Source organism: Xenopus laevis, chromosome 1S, assembly GCF_017654675.1.
Source record: "Xenopus laevis strain J_2021 chromosome 1S, Xenopus_laevis_v10.1, whole genome shotgun sequence".
In the NCBI taxonomy this organism is placed as follows: domain Eukaryota; kingdom Metazoa; phylum Chordata; class Amphibia; order Anura; family Pipidae; genus Xenopus; species Xenopus laevis.
Window position 1 is genome coordinate 94807269 of NC_054372.1, and position 16536 is coordinate 94823804.

Here is a 16536-nt window from a genome sequence, read left to right on the forward strand (position 1 = left end):
AGGCTTTTCTTGTTTTTAACTTACAGTAAGTCCCACGATATAACTATTTTCTTAAAAGAAATGCTGTTGTGTCTCTGACAATGATAAGCAAGTGTAGGAATAGGCGAAATAAGGATGTGCACCAGTGCTTTCTTTGGTCACAATAGTAAAGCTCCAGAATATAACTGTATATTTATTGAAGTGCATTTAGTACAGCTCTTCTCTGATGACAAGATAATACTATAGCACAGTGATCCCCAGCCATTGGTTCACGAGCAACATGTTGCAGGTGCTTATTTTTGAATTTCGGGTATTGCACTGCCAATCAGAGCCTCATGTAGGCCTCCTGTACACCTAGGGTTACCAAATAACCAATCACAGCACTTATTTTGCACCTCTACGAAATTCTTACATGATTATGTTGCTCTCCAACTCTTTTTACATTTAAATGTGGCTAGCAATTACATAAGCATTCTATCTACTAATAATATAATTTTTTTTTAATGTTGCCAATTTTCATCAAGTGTCTTTGTGAGTGGTGTGGAGCAGCTGTCAAGTTCATCCAAGGTCCCAAAGCCTGAAGTGCCCATAGTAGTGTTCACAGCACAGTCTTCCTTCTGAAAAGCAGGCCCGTGAAGACCGGAAGAGGCTGGAGGGATCGGGCCATGACCGGGTGAGGAAGGGAAACCCGGAAGGCAGGGCAAGGGATTGTGGGGGATGTAGTTTTTTCAGGAGATGGCGGGAAATTGTGTAGGCAAAGGCAGGAGCGGGAAAATAGCCGGCGCCATTTTAAAGAAAAAGACTGACTGACTGAACGGTCCACGAAAAGGAGCGCAGGATTACAATGGCGCAGGCAGTACTGGACGGCATTCGGGCGGCGCTTACCGGACAGGATGCGGAGCGGTTCAGGAAGGAGCTGCAGGAACTGCTGTCGAGTGCCGGAGGAGTCGCAGGACAGGCATCGGCGGTTGTGAAGGCGGTGAGGAGACCCGCACGGAGGACGAGGCCGCCAGAGCGACTGAGCCCCGGTGCACCTGATGCCAGGAGAAGTCGGAGGAGCCCGTCGGCGGGGAGACAGCGCAGCCCAGAGTTTGTGAGACAGCAGGCGCACGGTTCAGCTGTCAGCAGGATCGGGACACAGAAGCAATCTGAGTCGGGGAGTCAAGCACTCAGGAGGTCCAGGCAAGTAAGGGCAATGGGAAGGAAGGGACTAGGCAGCACGGCCACGACAGGGTCAGAGGAGCCCAGGCAGGAGCCTGTAACGGTGGAGGAGGCGCACAATAGTCAGGAGGCAGTACAGGAACAAGGGCCTAGGTTGGATCCAGGCAGGCCCAGGTCAGTGAGTCCAGATAGGGCTCGGGTGGCACAAGAGAGAGAGGGCCCGCGACAGGGAGGGAGGAGGAGGAGCCCATCCCGAGTGTGCCCTAGTGGAGGGAACAGCAACAGGCAGAGGGCAAGGAGGGCCTCATGCGGCAGGCCGGATAGCAGGGCCCCAGAGATGAGGAGACAGTCAAGGCATAGTAGCAGGGAGCGGTGGAACAGGCTATCTCGGAGCCGCACCAGAGAAGACAGCAGAGACAGAAGCAGAAGGGCATGGGAAAATGAGAGGTATGGGACAGCGCGGGAGAGGAGAGGTGGCCAGGAACAGCCACGGCCTCGACCAGGGTCAGGAGGAGGGAACCGGGGAAGGTGTGATGGTTGCTGCCGCTGTACTTCTCCACACAGGCCGAGGAGTCGGGAGTCGGAGAGGAACGCTAGTCCACACGGAAGGAGGTCAGAGGGCCAGGGAGTACAGACGGAACAGAGGGGCAACGGGATGGAGATTTCACCAGTGCAGGAGACGGCAGCCAGCACAGCAGAGGCGGCGGTACCCCGAAGCGTCCCGGCAACAGCAACCCCCACGGCCCAAGGAGGGCCAGGAACAGGTACGGGGGAAAAGGCTGGGGGGACCCTCTTGGAGGGTCTGAAAAATTTCCTAGCTGGTTGGGAGGACAAGCGAGGGGAGCAGACAGGGATAGGGAGAGTCTGGGAAGGGAACCGAGGTGAGGCCGGATTGGCGGCGTTATTACGCGAAGGAGGGACGGGAGGGCAACCGGTGGCCAGCGGAGCCACGGCCTCGGCGGGGGTCACGGGAACAAGCGCTGGGGAGGCAAGCATCGGTTCAGAGACAGCCAGGGAGAACGAAAAAGAGGAGGGGTGGCGGAGTCCGCAAGGCAGAACGCGTATGTGTCTTTCACAGGCCCAGTGGGGGTGCATTTAAAGAAAGAGAGTAGAGAGAAGATATGGAAAGGGGAGTTTGTTGAAATATTTTCCCTGCTCCCTTTAGAGGAGGTAGTGGAGGTAAAAGAGGACGAGAAAAAGGACGGGAAGAAAGAGGAGGAGGAAAGGGCCAAAAGATACAGGAAAATTCCTAAAACTTTCTGGAATTGGCTCAGAGCCTTTTGCATATTAGCGGGGGTCATCGGGGAAAAACAGCCAGATAAATGTTCAGCTTTATTCTGCTATTTAGACGGGATTTGGGAGGCTTTCCGAGTATATGGGGGTTTGGCGTGGTGGCGCTACGATGAGCAATTCAGGCAGCGTTTAGCAGCAAACCCAGGGATGAGATGGGACCAGCTAGATATGACACTATGGATGAAGCTGATGTTAGCGCAGAAAGTTTCACCCTTTCCACGGCCTGCCGGTGGGGACCAGTCAGGATCATCATCGGCGGGCCACAAACTGGGCTTCTGCTGGCTGTATAATGAGGGACAGTGCAAATGGGGCAGCTCGTGCAAATTTAAGCATGAATGCTCCGGATGCGGCGCCAACCACCCCTACAACAGATGTTTTAAGAAAGGCAAAGGAGGGGCGAAGGGTACAGATGCTGCAAAAGGGGAGGACCCCAGTGCTGCTAAGTGCGATGCTTCCCTGGTTAGGGTCGTACGGTAGACGGGGGGACGCAGAATTCTTGAAGGAGGGTTTTCTGAATGGGTTTAGGATCCCCTTTAATCCACGGGAGGGAGGGGAGGTTCACAACAATTTGAAATCAGCAATTCATAATCCTGGGGTAGTCCGTCAAAAGCTGGCCACGGAAGTGGAACTAGGGAGAATGGCGGGCCCGTTTTTGGACCCCCCTCTATACAATTTGAGGATTTCCCCGTTTGGGGTCGTCCCCAAGAAGGAACCGGGAAAGTTCCGGCTGATACAGCACCTATCTTTTCCAAAAGGGGGGTCAGTGAACGATGACATCAGCCCGGAACTTTGCTCCGTGTCTTACACATCCTTCGACAGGGCAGTGGAGAAGGTACGGGTAGCGGGGAAGGGGGCACTGATGGCGAAAGTTGACATCGAGGCGGCATTCCGGCTGTTACCTATTCACCCGGAATGTCATCACTTGTTGGGCTGTGCATTTGAAGGAAAGATCTATGTGGACCTGTGTCTCCCAATGGGCTGTTCGATATCGTGCGCGTATTTCGAGAAGTTCAGCAGCTTCCTAGAGTGGGCGGTCCTGCAACGTCGGAGGAGTGCTCGTTTATGCTAGAGATGCTAAGCGAAGTGGTGGGGGAATTTGGGGTCCCGCTGGCCCCGGGGAAGACGGTTGGCCCAACAACTCGGCTGAGTTTTTTGGGTTTGGAAATAGATTCGGAGGCAGGATTGACGCGGTTACCAGAGGACAAGTTAACTGATTTGTCGAGGGTGGTTGACCAGCTCAGGAGGCGGCACAAAGCCACGTTGAAGGAGTTCCAATCACTCTTGGGTAAACTCAATTTCGCCTGTAGGGTGATCTCAATGGGGAGAGTGTTTTGCCGTCGGCTCGGGTTGGCCATGTCAGGAGTGACAGAACAACATCACCACATCAGGGTTCCCAAGGAGGTCAAAGGGGACTTGGAGGTATGGTCACGTTTTTTGCATCATTTTAACAGCAAGGTGTTGTTTCAAGGGAAGGAAGTTTCAGGCGAGGAGATACAGCTATTCACGGATGCGTCGGGAGGAGGAGGCTTTGGAGCCTATTTAGGTGGGAGATGGTGCGCGGAACGATGGCCAGAAGACTGGGTGAAGACAGGGACGGTCAAAAATTTGTGCTTTCTGGAACTGTTTCCTATACTGGTGGCTGTCTACTTGTGGGGTTCAGTTCTGGCAAACAAAAGAGTGATTTTCCGGTGTGACAATTTGGGGGTGGTCCAGGCAATCAATCGGCAGTCTGCTACCTCCCCGGAGGTGGTGAGATTATTGAGAGCCTTGGTACTGCGCTGTCTGCAGATTAATTTGGGTTTCAGGGCAGTACATGTCCCGGGAAAATTGAATGTCATTGCTGACGCTCTGTCCCGCTCCCAGTGGGAGCGTTTTTGGCAGGTGGCACCGGATCAGGTCGGGACCCCCATGCTCGCTGGTCTGTGGCAACTCGGGACAGGAGACTTGGTGGGCTGGTGAGGACATCGGTGTCAGAGGCCACTTGGGCGGCTTACCAAAGAGTTTGGGAGGAGTGGGACCGCCTAGCGGAATGGTCGGGTGGGACGTTTTCACCGGAGGACAGAAGGGAGGCATTGCTCTGGTGGGTTTTTTGGAAAGTGGAAACGGGTAAGTCGGTGGCAAGTTTGGAGAGGGGATTGGCAGCCCTCGCATTTCTGTTTAAATTGCGGGGCTGGGAGGATTACACCAAAGTTTTTGAGGTGAGACAGGTACTGAAAGGGGTCAGAAAAAAGGGGACGAAGGGGCAGGATGCCAGGAGAGCAGTATCGGTAGAAATTTTGGGCGGTATACAGGAAAGGGTGGAAGGAATTGGTAAGTCCCCATATGAGATACGTTTGTTCCTAGCAGCCTTTGCACTGGCCTTTTTCGGGGCTTTCAGAATAGGTGAGCTGGTGAGCCCGAGTAGGTCCAAACCAGGGGGGTTGGCCATGGGGGATATATCCGTGGATGAGCACGGCGTACGGATCTGGCTTCGTCGGTCCAAACGGACAAATGGGCTAAGGGCAAACAAATTGTACTGGGTGAGTTGGACGGGGGAACAATTTGCCCGCGGGGATGCCTTCAGCGTTATTTGCAGGTACGCCCAGAGAGTGGTGGACCATTGCTGATACATGAGGATGGGGTACCGTTATCAAGGTATCAGTTTCTGTCAGTTTTTAGGCGGGCTCTAGTGAAGTTGGGCAAGGTTCCAGGAGAGTATGGGACACACTCGTTTCGCATTGGGGCGGCTAGGGCCGGCCTGGGGGAGGAGAGAATAAAGAAAATAGGATGGTGGGAGTCCAGACGGTTTAGGAGTTACGTACGCCCAGCGTTAGTTTAATAATAACAAAAATGGGAATGCAAATGGTGGACGGCGGGTTGGGAAGCTGTTGATGCCATGTTATACTGGTTGTTGGTCTGTTGTTTGTATCGTTAAAAGGTGACAAGAAAGTGGTATGGCTGTTGGGGCACTCGTACATCCGCAGGGCCGTGGAGAGAGCCGCAGTTCGGAGAGGAGGAATGCAACCGGGCTTTCCGGAAGACCAAGTGAGCATCAGGTGGTTTGGAGTTGGAGGGTTGTTGTGGCCCGGAGTGATGGACAAAGCATTTAGCTTGTCAGCGGCAAAGGGACATCCCAACATTTTGGTGCTTCATACTGGGGGGAATGATATGGGGGTCATGTCTCAAAGAGACTTGGTGAGGGAAATGAAGCAAGATGTGGATAAGCTGAGGTCATTTTTTCAAGGGGTGGTGATAGTCTGGTCGGAGATGGTGGGTAGGTTGGTTTGGCGGTGGGCACGGGACCGAGAGGCAATGGAGCGGAGTAGGCAGAAGCTGAACAAACTGCTCAGTGCCTTCGTAAGGCACTCCGGGGGAATAGTGGTGCGGCATAAGGTGTTGGCATCATGTATGCCGGGTGCATTTGTCAGCAGTGGGGACTGACATCTTCAATCTTAGCTTGGCAGATGGGATTGGAAGGGCCCTTTGCATGGGGGTGGGGGGCGCGCCAGGATGAGGATTCATCCTGGACGCCCGTGGCGGAAGATTGGTAGGTCTGAAGCTAGGGGGTGTGGTCATTGACCACGGTTAAGAGGGGAAGGTCAAAACAAGGGGCCTAGTCTCAGGATGTGGATAGGTCCAGTAGCAAGGGGATCTCCATAGGAGCAGCCTTCAGCGGCTAGGGGTGGAGATCTCGCTGGACATTGGTTATAATGTTAACGTTGAAATGTTAAATATATGTGATTGTTAACTTGTGTGTAAATAAAAATGGCTGGGGCCTTTCCAATCCATTAAAGAAGTATCCAGTTGTCCATTTAAGGGTAAAGGGGAAGTGTGTTGGGAAGAGGGTCCAAGACTTGACGATACTCAGGTCAAGCAGGCCCGTGAAGACCGGAAGAGGCTGGAGGGATAGGGCCATGACCGGGTGAGGAAGGGAAACCCGGAAGGCAGGGCAAGGGATTGTGGGGGATGTAGTTTTTTCAGGAGACGGCGGGAAATTGTGTAGGCATTTTAAAGAAAAAGACTGCCCGCCCACCCGCCCCTTTTGGTAGAGGGGGAAGAGAGGGTTAGGTGAACAAGTCGCAGCCGTTTAGGAGGGTAGATGGCGGAATTGGAAAAGGGAGTATGGCGGAAGATTGGTAGGTCTGAGGCTAGGGGGTGTGGTCATTGACCACTGTTAAGAGGGGAAGGTCAAAACAAGGGGCCTAGTCTCAGGATGTGGATAGGTCCAGTAGCAAGGGGATCTCCATAGGAGCAGCCTTCAGCGGCTAGGGGTGGAGATCTCGCTGGACATTGGTTATAATGTTAACGTTGAAATGTTAAATATATGTGATTGTTAACTTGTGTGTAAATAAAAATGGCTGGGGCCTTTCCAATCCATTAAAGAAGTGTCCAGTTGTCCATTTAAGGGTAAAGGGGAAGTGTGTTGGGAAGAGGGTCCAAGACTTGACGATACTCAGGTCAAGGAAGTAGCTTTCGTTAGATTTTTTCACACTTTCAAATAACTACATCAAATATTTTAGAAAAGTGATCATTAAGAAATTGAAAGCATGTTTGACATCTGAATGAGGTTGCAATAAACACAAAGCCATCAGTGGCAATGGCCCAAATTGCAAGGGCACCCCAAGCCAGGTGACAAGTGGGGGGAGGTGACCAGCATGGTGCTTACCACACCCCTCTTCCTCCCACCCCTTGATGAAATCTTAGCGACCATACAAAAATGACCTACTAAGCCCTACTAAGCACTGGTCAATGCTGTAAAACACAAGTTGGAACACAGAGTCCCAACATGTAGGTTCTATGGGTCATGGCCCTTTTGTTAGATCTGAGTATACAAAAGATTGAAGGTAATATGTAATTTTTCTGAATAAGTAAAGGTTATCATTTGATATACAAATGCTCCGAAATATTTAGAGCCTCTAACACTTCTGTAGATATGGTTAAAAAGTCAAATTATATGAAATGCATATACTCACCCTGTGTTTCAAGTAGGAAAGATAAGTGTTACTGCCCACTGCAATCACATTGATATAAATCACTCTGTATTTTGGTGATAGGAAGTAAAAGTTGATCATCTGTGCTGCTGGCCATATAATCAAACCAGCCTGAAAGCAGAAAATAGGAGTAATGCTGATTAGATGTACAGTTTCACTTTCAATGACTGTGTGTTGAAAAGTAATTGACTCTATGACATGGTTATCCAGGTCATACTGTTGCCTAAACTGAAAAAGCCTAGCTGCCCCATATTTTTAACTCCTACCCTTACTCGACTCTTAACTGTGGGTGGGGTGGATCTCACATAAGAAAGTGCAAGCTGCTCTTTCTAAAAATTCTGGACTATTAGAGGACATTTAAACCCAATTTCACTGGGGGGGGTGCCAAAATCCAATATCATCTTGAGGGAAAAAAAGTTTTGCCACTGTGCTGGCATTTTACTGCCCTTTCTATCAGGGTCACTTGCACCTCATGTGGCTGTGCAATTCCTGTTTGCTCATGCACTGTAGGATTATAACCGGAAGCTTTACTCTATTGTGCATGACAGATCACTAATCACCGAAGGAATGAAGATCTAAAGGTAAGCAAATGCCAATGCAGCAATTAGGTAGTTCTTTCATGGGTTGGAAGCAGTTAGCAATCTGTTGCACTAGGGCACCCTCCAGTGAAATATGGCTTACACATCCATTAAGATAATGACCATTCAGTTACATGCATACTTGCATTTTATATGCAACAGTAGCAGTTCCACATAAAATTGCCCACAGTGGCACATTTTCATCCATAGAATTGCCTTGAAATTGTGATGAGTATTTCAATTGTACACTTGTGCTCTGCTTTGTGGTATGCTGGTATTTATTTAATCCAGGCCATGCCAAACTCCTTTAGGATTTTGTGTTGAGGGTCTAATCTTACCGGTGTGCTTCCTGAGCACTTTTTCCAATTCTTATGCAGCAACTTTGGCAATTACACTGATGTCAGCGTATCCTTGGACAATTATGAGCACACAAGCTTCATAACCGATGACAACCTGCTAGGCATTCTGGTAGCAGCCACATATTTTACATGGTCAGTAAATGCTATAGGAATAATTTTAATGGCTATGAAGGGTTGCTGCTATAAACCTCTGCACCAGATTTATACAAATCATGAATCATTTTTAAAGCAGGCACCATATAGCTGATAGCAGAGGTATTCCTGTCACCATCTGTATAACGGCAGCAAAACAATTTACCTAATTTCCCCTAGGTCTCTCCTGGTGATAGTTGCCCGGTGCTGGCTGGAGGGGTCGGCGCCTCTCCCAGAAATATCAGCAAAGAAGATTAGCCAAACAACACAGGCTGGTGTGGCGGGGATCTCCCCTGCACGTTTATTTCGTCAAGTGATGTAACGTTTCGGGGGCGTGCCCCTTCATCAGACATGATGTCTGATGAAGGGGCACGCCCCCGAAACGTTACATCACTTGACGAAATAAACGTGCAGGGGAGATCCCCGCCACACCAGCCTGTGTTGTTTGGCTAATCTTCTTTGCTACCATCTGTATAACCCCATTCACTAGTAGGAGGTAAACCATAACTCGGTGTAGCTTATTTATTAACACTGAGCAAATTTGCCCCAGTTCAGTAACCCACTGGCTTCTCTCTGTTACAACCCTGGTGCAAATTTGTGCAGTGTCAGTAAATATGCCTCATTGATGGATAGTTTTAGATTTTGTCTGTAAATGCCATGACCCAAGTTAACCAGACTGAAAGAAAATACAGTATATAATGTTATATTTAACTAAACAGCGCCCATTAATCTGAATTATGGATGATATAATGGTGCTGTTTTTGGGACACTCTATAGCTGTGTTAATTGTCGTCAGCTCATTCAGGATCTAGTAATAAAAACATGTTACATTAGGACTGCATGACTTGAAAAAATCATTTGCAATGTTTTTGTCTTAAAAAACTCCCAAAAGTTTTCCCTAAATTCTTGCCAGCTTTTTTCTAGACTTTGTCCTTCCATAGACCCCATTCCTGAAAACAAAATAAATAATGAAGCAGCCTGCAACATTAAAGGCTGTAATCTGGAAGAATTAACAACAAACTGCACTGAAAATTACATACAAATTAAACACTTAGAAGCACTAATCAGTTAAAGGAGAACGAAATGCTACCTGTACCACCCATTTAATATCTTAAGTGTCTGTATCTTTGTAACTGCTATAAGAAATGCAAAGTTTACCTCAAAGTTGCACCACTTTAAATCCTCTTCTGGCAGGGCCTTCCAGCTGGTTGAAGCTAGGTTCATATCGACTTTAACTACATAGGCTCCTTTAAATTCAGGATCGCTGATCCGACAGAAAACTAACCAAAGCAGTGCGAGATTGTGACTGCCAACTTCATTGAGCAACTCTAAATTTTTAAATCAGATATAAAGATTTGTGTCTGAGTTTCGGACAGATATTGCCTAGGAAGGCCCATTGGTGGGCCCCATACAAGAGTCAATAACTTATGCAGTGCCTTTTTATTAGCCCATGTATGGCCACCTTTACTCAGCACAGGCGTGAGATATCAGTCACTTCATTAGAAATGATCGGTTGGGCAGAGAGGACCTGCTGTGCTCGCTAGTGGGGAGCAGTCATGCTGAAGAGACCGGTCGGTCCTGCTGGCTGGGGCCTGGGCACTTTTGGCAGTTGCACTTGCCTTTTTTCTACTGTCTGACTTTGAGGCTTGCTGGCACAGGTACAGATCATGGGGGGGGCTTGGGTGGGTTGTTGGGCACAGGTAAAGGTGGAGGTTTGGGCTCGGGGCCTGCAGACTGCAGTATTATGGATATGGCTGGGCCTAGGGCTGGGCTCATTGTTGGCTACTGGGCTTCTGACAGTGGCACAGGTACAGATCATGGGGACTTGTTGGGCACAGGTACAGGTGGGGGAGTGGGCTTTGGGCCTGCAGACTGCAGTATTAATGGATATGGCTGGGCCTGGGCTCATTGTTAGCTGCTGGCAGTGGCACAGGTACAGATGGGGGGGTTAGGGCCTGCTGCCTTGGGGCAATATTTTGGCTGCTGGCTGGCACAGGTACTAATTTGGGGGCAATATTGTGGCTGTTGGCTGGCACAGGCACAGATATGGGGCAATATTTTGGCTGCTGGCTGGCACAGGTACTAATTTGGGGGCAATATTTTGGCTGTTGGCTGGCACAGGCAGAAGATATGGGGCAATATTTTGGCTGCTGACTTGCACAGGTAAAGATTTGGGGGGCAATATTTTGGCTGAAATGGTAATGCAGGACAGGCGCGCTGATTGAAGCCCTTGCCTAGGGTGCCAAACTACCTTGGCCCGGCCGTGTTTTACACCAATGGGGGTTTACGCAGCTTAGTTACCATCAAGAACAGGATACTCTTATTACAGAGAAAAAGAAAATATTTAAAAAAAAAAAAAAAAAGAATAATTTGCTTAAAATGGGTACTATGGGAGATGGTCTTCCCATAGTTTGGAGCCTTTTGGATAATGGGGTTTTGAATAAGAGATCCAATACCTTTACAATACATATGGCAGCCATCAACTGCATGGCAATTCATAAGTTAACCTATTTTGTGTTTTGAAATGGGCCTATGCCCACTAGAACAGAAATCATATAGTCGTATTTTTGAGCAAAGCACTCAGAAGCAAATTCAATGCAACATCTATTTATTTAGAAACTACATATAACACAACATGTTTCAGGCCTTACATGCCCTTTCTCAAGTGTGACACACTTGAGAAAGGGCATGTAAGGCCCGAAACGTGTTATATGTAGTCTCTAAATAAATAGATGTTGCCGTGAATTTGCTTCTGAATGCTCTCCTCAAAAATACGACTATTTGAGTTTCCAGAGGGATTGCATTAACCCTAATGAGGATTGAAGCACCTACACTTTGATTTACTGCTGGCTGGGCGTAAGAAAAATATCCATTAGAACAGAAATCAACATGGAAGGCAAAAAAAAATTGACCAAGTCCAAATATTACTGAATTTGAAGCAGATCTGTGTCTCACTGGGTAACATTAGATCAGTTAATGCATGCATTGCTCTGTATAAGGTGAATAAAAGCACACTGAATAGCCAACACAGTTAGTAAAAAACAGACCCTGACTGGCATGTGTACATATCCCTAAAGTTCACAAAACACTAAAGGATTCTTACCAAGGAAGTACCATAAGCCAAATACAGGGGAGGCCACAAGTTGGTCAATTAGCACTTTCCTCATCACAACAGTGATTCCTCTACCAGGGATGACTCGTTCAAGCCAAGAATACCAGAAGTGCATTATGGGACCCATGGAGAAGCCAATAGCAAACATTCTACCTAGGAACAGAAATAATGTATAATGTATATATAGCAATGTTTCTTTGATTATTTGATCAATTTTGTCATCAAACACTTTATTAAAAGCAAATATAATAGACAAGATTTTGGTACAGACAACCCAGTGTTTTCTGGCATCTCAATGTACATGTGTCTGTATGTATAATCTGTCTACACACAGATGGTGTCTAAATAACCCTTTGTACACTTTACTGTAAAGCAGACCTATTTTTGTGGCACTTTTAAAGGAATTGTTCAGTATAAAAATAAAAACTGGGTAAAAACATAGGCTGTGCAAAATAAAAAATGTTTCTAACATAGCTGGCAAAAAATGTAATCTATAAAAGCTGGAGTGACTGGATGTCTAATATAATAGCCAGAACACTACTTCCTGCTTTACATTCTGTAAACAATCAGTGATTTGGGGGGGGGGGTGGCATATGGGACATATCTGTTGCTTTTGAATCTGAGCTGAATGCTGAGGATCAATTGCAAACTCACTGAACAGTTATGTCCCATGAGACCCCCCTTAAAGTTGCTGACTAACTCAGAGTTAGAGAGCTGAAAAGCAGTTCTGTTATGTTAAGACACCCAGTCACTCCTGCCTTTATTACATTTTTGGCTAACTATATTAAAAACATTTTTTTTATTTTGCACAGTCTATCTTATTTACCCAGTTTTCATTTTACACTGAACTGTTCCTTTAAGCCCTGAAACAGCCTAGTGTAATACTGTCATAAAAGTAAGGGTCAAAAATAACTTTTGCTGAGCTTTGCAGCAAATATACAGCAATGTAACCACAATTGCACTATAAATAGCACCATGCCAACCACTACATTTTTAAAGATATCCATATTGCATATAGTATATTTCAAAGGTGCCAGAAACTGCCAGCTAAAATGGTGAGGTGGGGTGGTGAAAGGGCACCCTCGTTATGACCGGCTCTTTTCTTCCATACACTTTTTACAAAGCATGTTAAAGTTTACACTGCTATTGGAGTTTGTTAGGAATTTAAACACAAAAAAAATTTTTTTTTATCATGCTGTGTAAAAAGTGAAATATTATCAGTGATATTGCCCAAATCAACCAATCAGCAATTAGATTTCAACAGTTCGAAAACTAAGGCAAAGATCTGTTTGCTATGAGCAACAACACTGTTAATGTTTTACTCCACTTTTTACACAGCATATTAACTATGCCCTAAAATGTGTCATTAAAGGGGGTGTATATTCTTACTATAAAAATGCAAATGGCACACTGATCAGTTGAACTCTCCCAGTTGGCTTTCATTTTCCTTTTAACATGTAATTGAGTTACTGCAATTTACAATATATAAGTAATAAATGGAAAAGTATTTAATACTCTTGAACACTGGCATACCTATAGAGGAAGGAGAATGCTGCTTAAAATTCAACCTAGGATAGTCATACTGTTATGTTTTGGGTAGTCAAGGATGAGTAGAGTATAGCAGTGCTTTATTAGCAGATTCATGCAGCCATTTCACAACAGTAACTTTCACTTTTATGCTGTCAGGAAGTATGCACAGTATAAGTCTGGGCACAGTGACATCTACAGGCCATTTGTATAAACACCACATATTCCCCCTATAGTAGGAAAGCATTTGGACAACTATAATAAACACCAACAATGCATCTTAAAGCAATAATATACATTATTCACATCACATAGTCCTGGGTCCATGCAGGTAGTTTTCTGATTCTCTCAGTACTCCTTATAGGTTCACTTTCTTTAGGCCTATTGTAGTTGACATCAGGAGTAGGAAAATGTCCTTCATCAAATGGAGCTTCTCCAAAGTCATATCTAACAGGAGCAAGACGACTTACATTCTATATGCGTCCATCAGACAGTTCATATGTTTATGGTCCTCGCTGGTGTCTAACTTCAAGTGATATAATAAATTTAGATTGTCCTTGTTTCAATATTCCTGGTTTCTTAATTCTGACTTAAGATCCAGGCTGAAAGTGTACTTCTCTTGCACCATGTTTTCTGTCAGTATAAGCCTTGCATTTGGCTTGTTGATGTTTCACAATGTAGATGATTTTGTAGGCACAGTATTTTGTGGAAGTTTGATGTCTGCAACTTTTAACTTAGTGCCATGTAATAGTTCAGCAGGAGATGATTGAGTTGTTGCATGGCGCATTGCTCTGTAGTTATGTAGGAACTCTGTTGTAAATACTTTCCAAGATTTCCCAGTAAGATTTGCTGTCTGCAGTGCTTCTTTCAGGCTTCTGTTGAATCGCTTGATTTCTTCATTTGCTTGTGGGTAATACACTGAAGATTTCCTATGCACAATATTCCTCTTTCAGAAAGGATTCAAACTCATATGAGACAAACTGTGGTCCGTTGTCTGATATCAACTCCTTTGGATTACCTTCTCTGCTGAAGACTCTAGACAGAAATGTTATTACTGTAGCTGATGTTATCTGAGAAACATATGCAATTTCAGGCCATTTACTGCAATAGTCTATCAAGGTTATAGCAAATCTACAGTCTATAGGAGCATCTGTAAAAGGACCAACAAGTTTTTCCCATGCTGAATCAGGAAACGGTACTGTTTTTTTTTTTTTTACTGGTCTCAACTTAACTTTGTGTACAAAGTTCTTTGCACGGCCCAGTGAAGTGTTGCTTTGTGGTGAAATTTTAGACACTGGCTGTGTGGCAGGCACTGGTGCTGTAGTAATGAGACCGTCAACTAATTTTAGGTTTTATGCAGCAAAGAGATCCCTTCCAAGTATAGCAGTACTCTTATTCACAATGTAAAAGTCACATTTTGCAGTATTTTATTCAAATTTTACAGTCACTGGCAAGCAACCAAGCACAGGGATTATAAAGTAACTGACCAGTTTCAGGGTAGGCTCAACAAGCGGATCTTTTGCAAAGTATTTCAAGAAAATATCCTTTGCTAGTATAGAAACAACTGAACCTGTATCAAGCATCAGATTAATGGAGTGCCCCTTGTCAGCAGAAGCAGTACCGACACCGACAGTGCATATAAACTTGTCTGGAATAAATGTACCAGCTTTATCCACACTTAATACTGTGACAATCCCTTTCCTTAGCACTGTATTTTGCCTGTTACTGCCCATTATTAGGCCACAGTGCTGAATTCACAGTCTGTACATTCCCAGCAGTTCCCTGACTGAGAGTTTTAGCCTCTGCCACTGCTGTTTCAATTTGGCTAGCAACTGTAATAGCCTTTGTAAGGGTTAAATCCTGCTCTAGGAGCAGTCTCTCTCTAATTCGAGGTGAGTTTGTTTTTTCCACGATTTGGTCTTTTAGCATTTCACCTGTTAGATTCCTAAACTCACAGGTAACAACCAGCTCTCTCAAAGCTGCTACAAATTGTTCTGTGGATTCGCCATTACGAATTCCCTTTAGACTAGAAGAAAAGAACTGTCATTTGAAGCAAAGTAGGGGGTTCTTCACAGTCAGGACAGTGAGGTTGTGGAATGCACTGCCAGGTGATGTTGTGATGGCTGATTCAGTTAATGCCTTTAAGAATGGCTTGGATGATTTTTTGGACAGACATAATATCAAAGGCTATTGTGATACTAAGCTCTATAGTTAGTATAGGTATGGGTATATAGAATTTAATTAAAAGTAGGGAGGGGTGTGTGTATGGATGCTGGGTTTTCATTTGGAGGGGTTGAACTTACTGGACTTTGTCTTTTTTCAACCCAATTTAACGATGTAACTATGTTGTCCATGTTGGCGGAATTTATCTCTTTCAGCAACCACATTTACTCTTGGCATGAAAAAGTTCTTTATAGCAGTAAGAGCAGTTTCATAAGTATCATCAGGTAATGGTAATGTATAGAATATATGCTGTCCCTCTGCTCCCAGGCAGTGAATAAGTAAAACACGCTTTCTAGCAGCAGAAATCTCCCCTTGGTCAGCAGCAATAATGTAATTTTCAAACATACGAATCCAAGCAGTAAATGGTATGATAGGCTTACCAGGGTTTGGAAGAAAAGGTGCAGGCTGCTGCAGTTGTAGAAGAGCCATCCTTGTCGCCATTTGTTATGTTTTGGGTGGCTGAGGATGAATAACAGTGCTTTATTACCAGATTCATGCAGCCATTTCACAACAGTAACTTTTACTTTTAAGCTGTCAGGAAGTATGCACAGTATAAGTCTGGGCACAGTGACAGCTACAGGTCATTTGTATAAACACCACACATACAAACAGAAATAATGTAAAGACATTCATTTGTAAGGTCAGATTTACCTGTACGCAGCCAGTCTCTCCTGGGTTTCTCCTCTGCCCCCGGGTCTGCTGTATGAAGTCTCCAATGCTTAGCAACAGCCCAGAATTAACTGTGTTGGTGACTATAAGAAATCTCCCTTCGAAAAGGGGCTTCCAGTAGCCCGCAGCCCGGGCCAAAAGTAACCTACCATGGGGTATCATCTGATCCTAACCTCAACAGCAAGGACAGCAAGTTCCAGAATTACCTAGATAAAGAAAGTATAGTGCCATGGTTGTTGGACAAACTTTAAAAAAAAAAGTCACTTCTAACCTCCCTTTTAACGGAGTATCTGGTACTTATGGATATTAACATTAAAGGGATACTGTCATGGGAAAAAAAAAATTTTTCAAAATGATAATTTTTTATATATAGTTAATAGTGCTACTCCAGCAGAATTCTGCACTGAAATCCATTTCTCAAAAGAGCAAAGAGATTTTTTTATATTCAATTTTGAAATCTGACATGGGGCTAGACATTTTGTCAATTTCCCAGCTGCCCCTGGTCATGTGACTTGTGCCTGCACTTTAGGAGA

At 45.5% G+C, this 16536-nt stretch overlaps 1 pseudogene; it reads right to left on the minus strand.

The window, feature by feature from the left end:
- Positions 1-435: 435 nt before the first annotated feature.
- Positions 436-16189, minus strand: LOC121399374 (annotated as a pseudogene).
- Between the last annotated feature and the right edge of the window lie 347 nt (positions 16190-16536).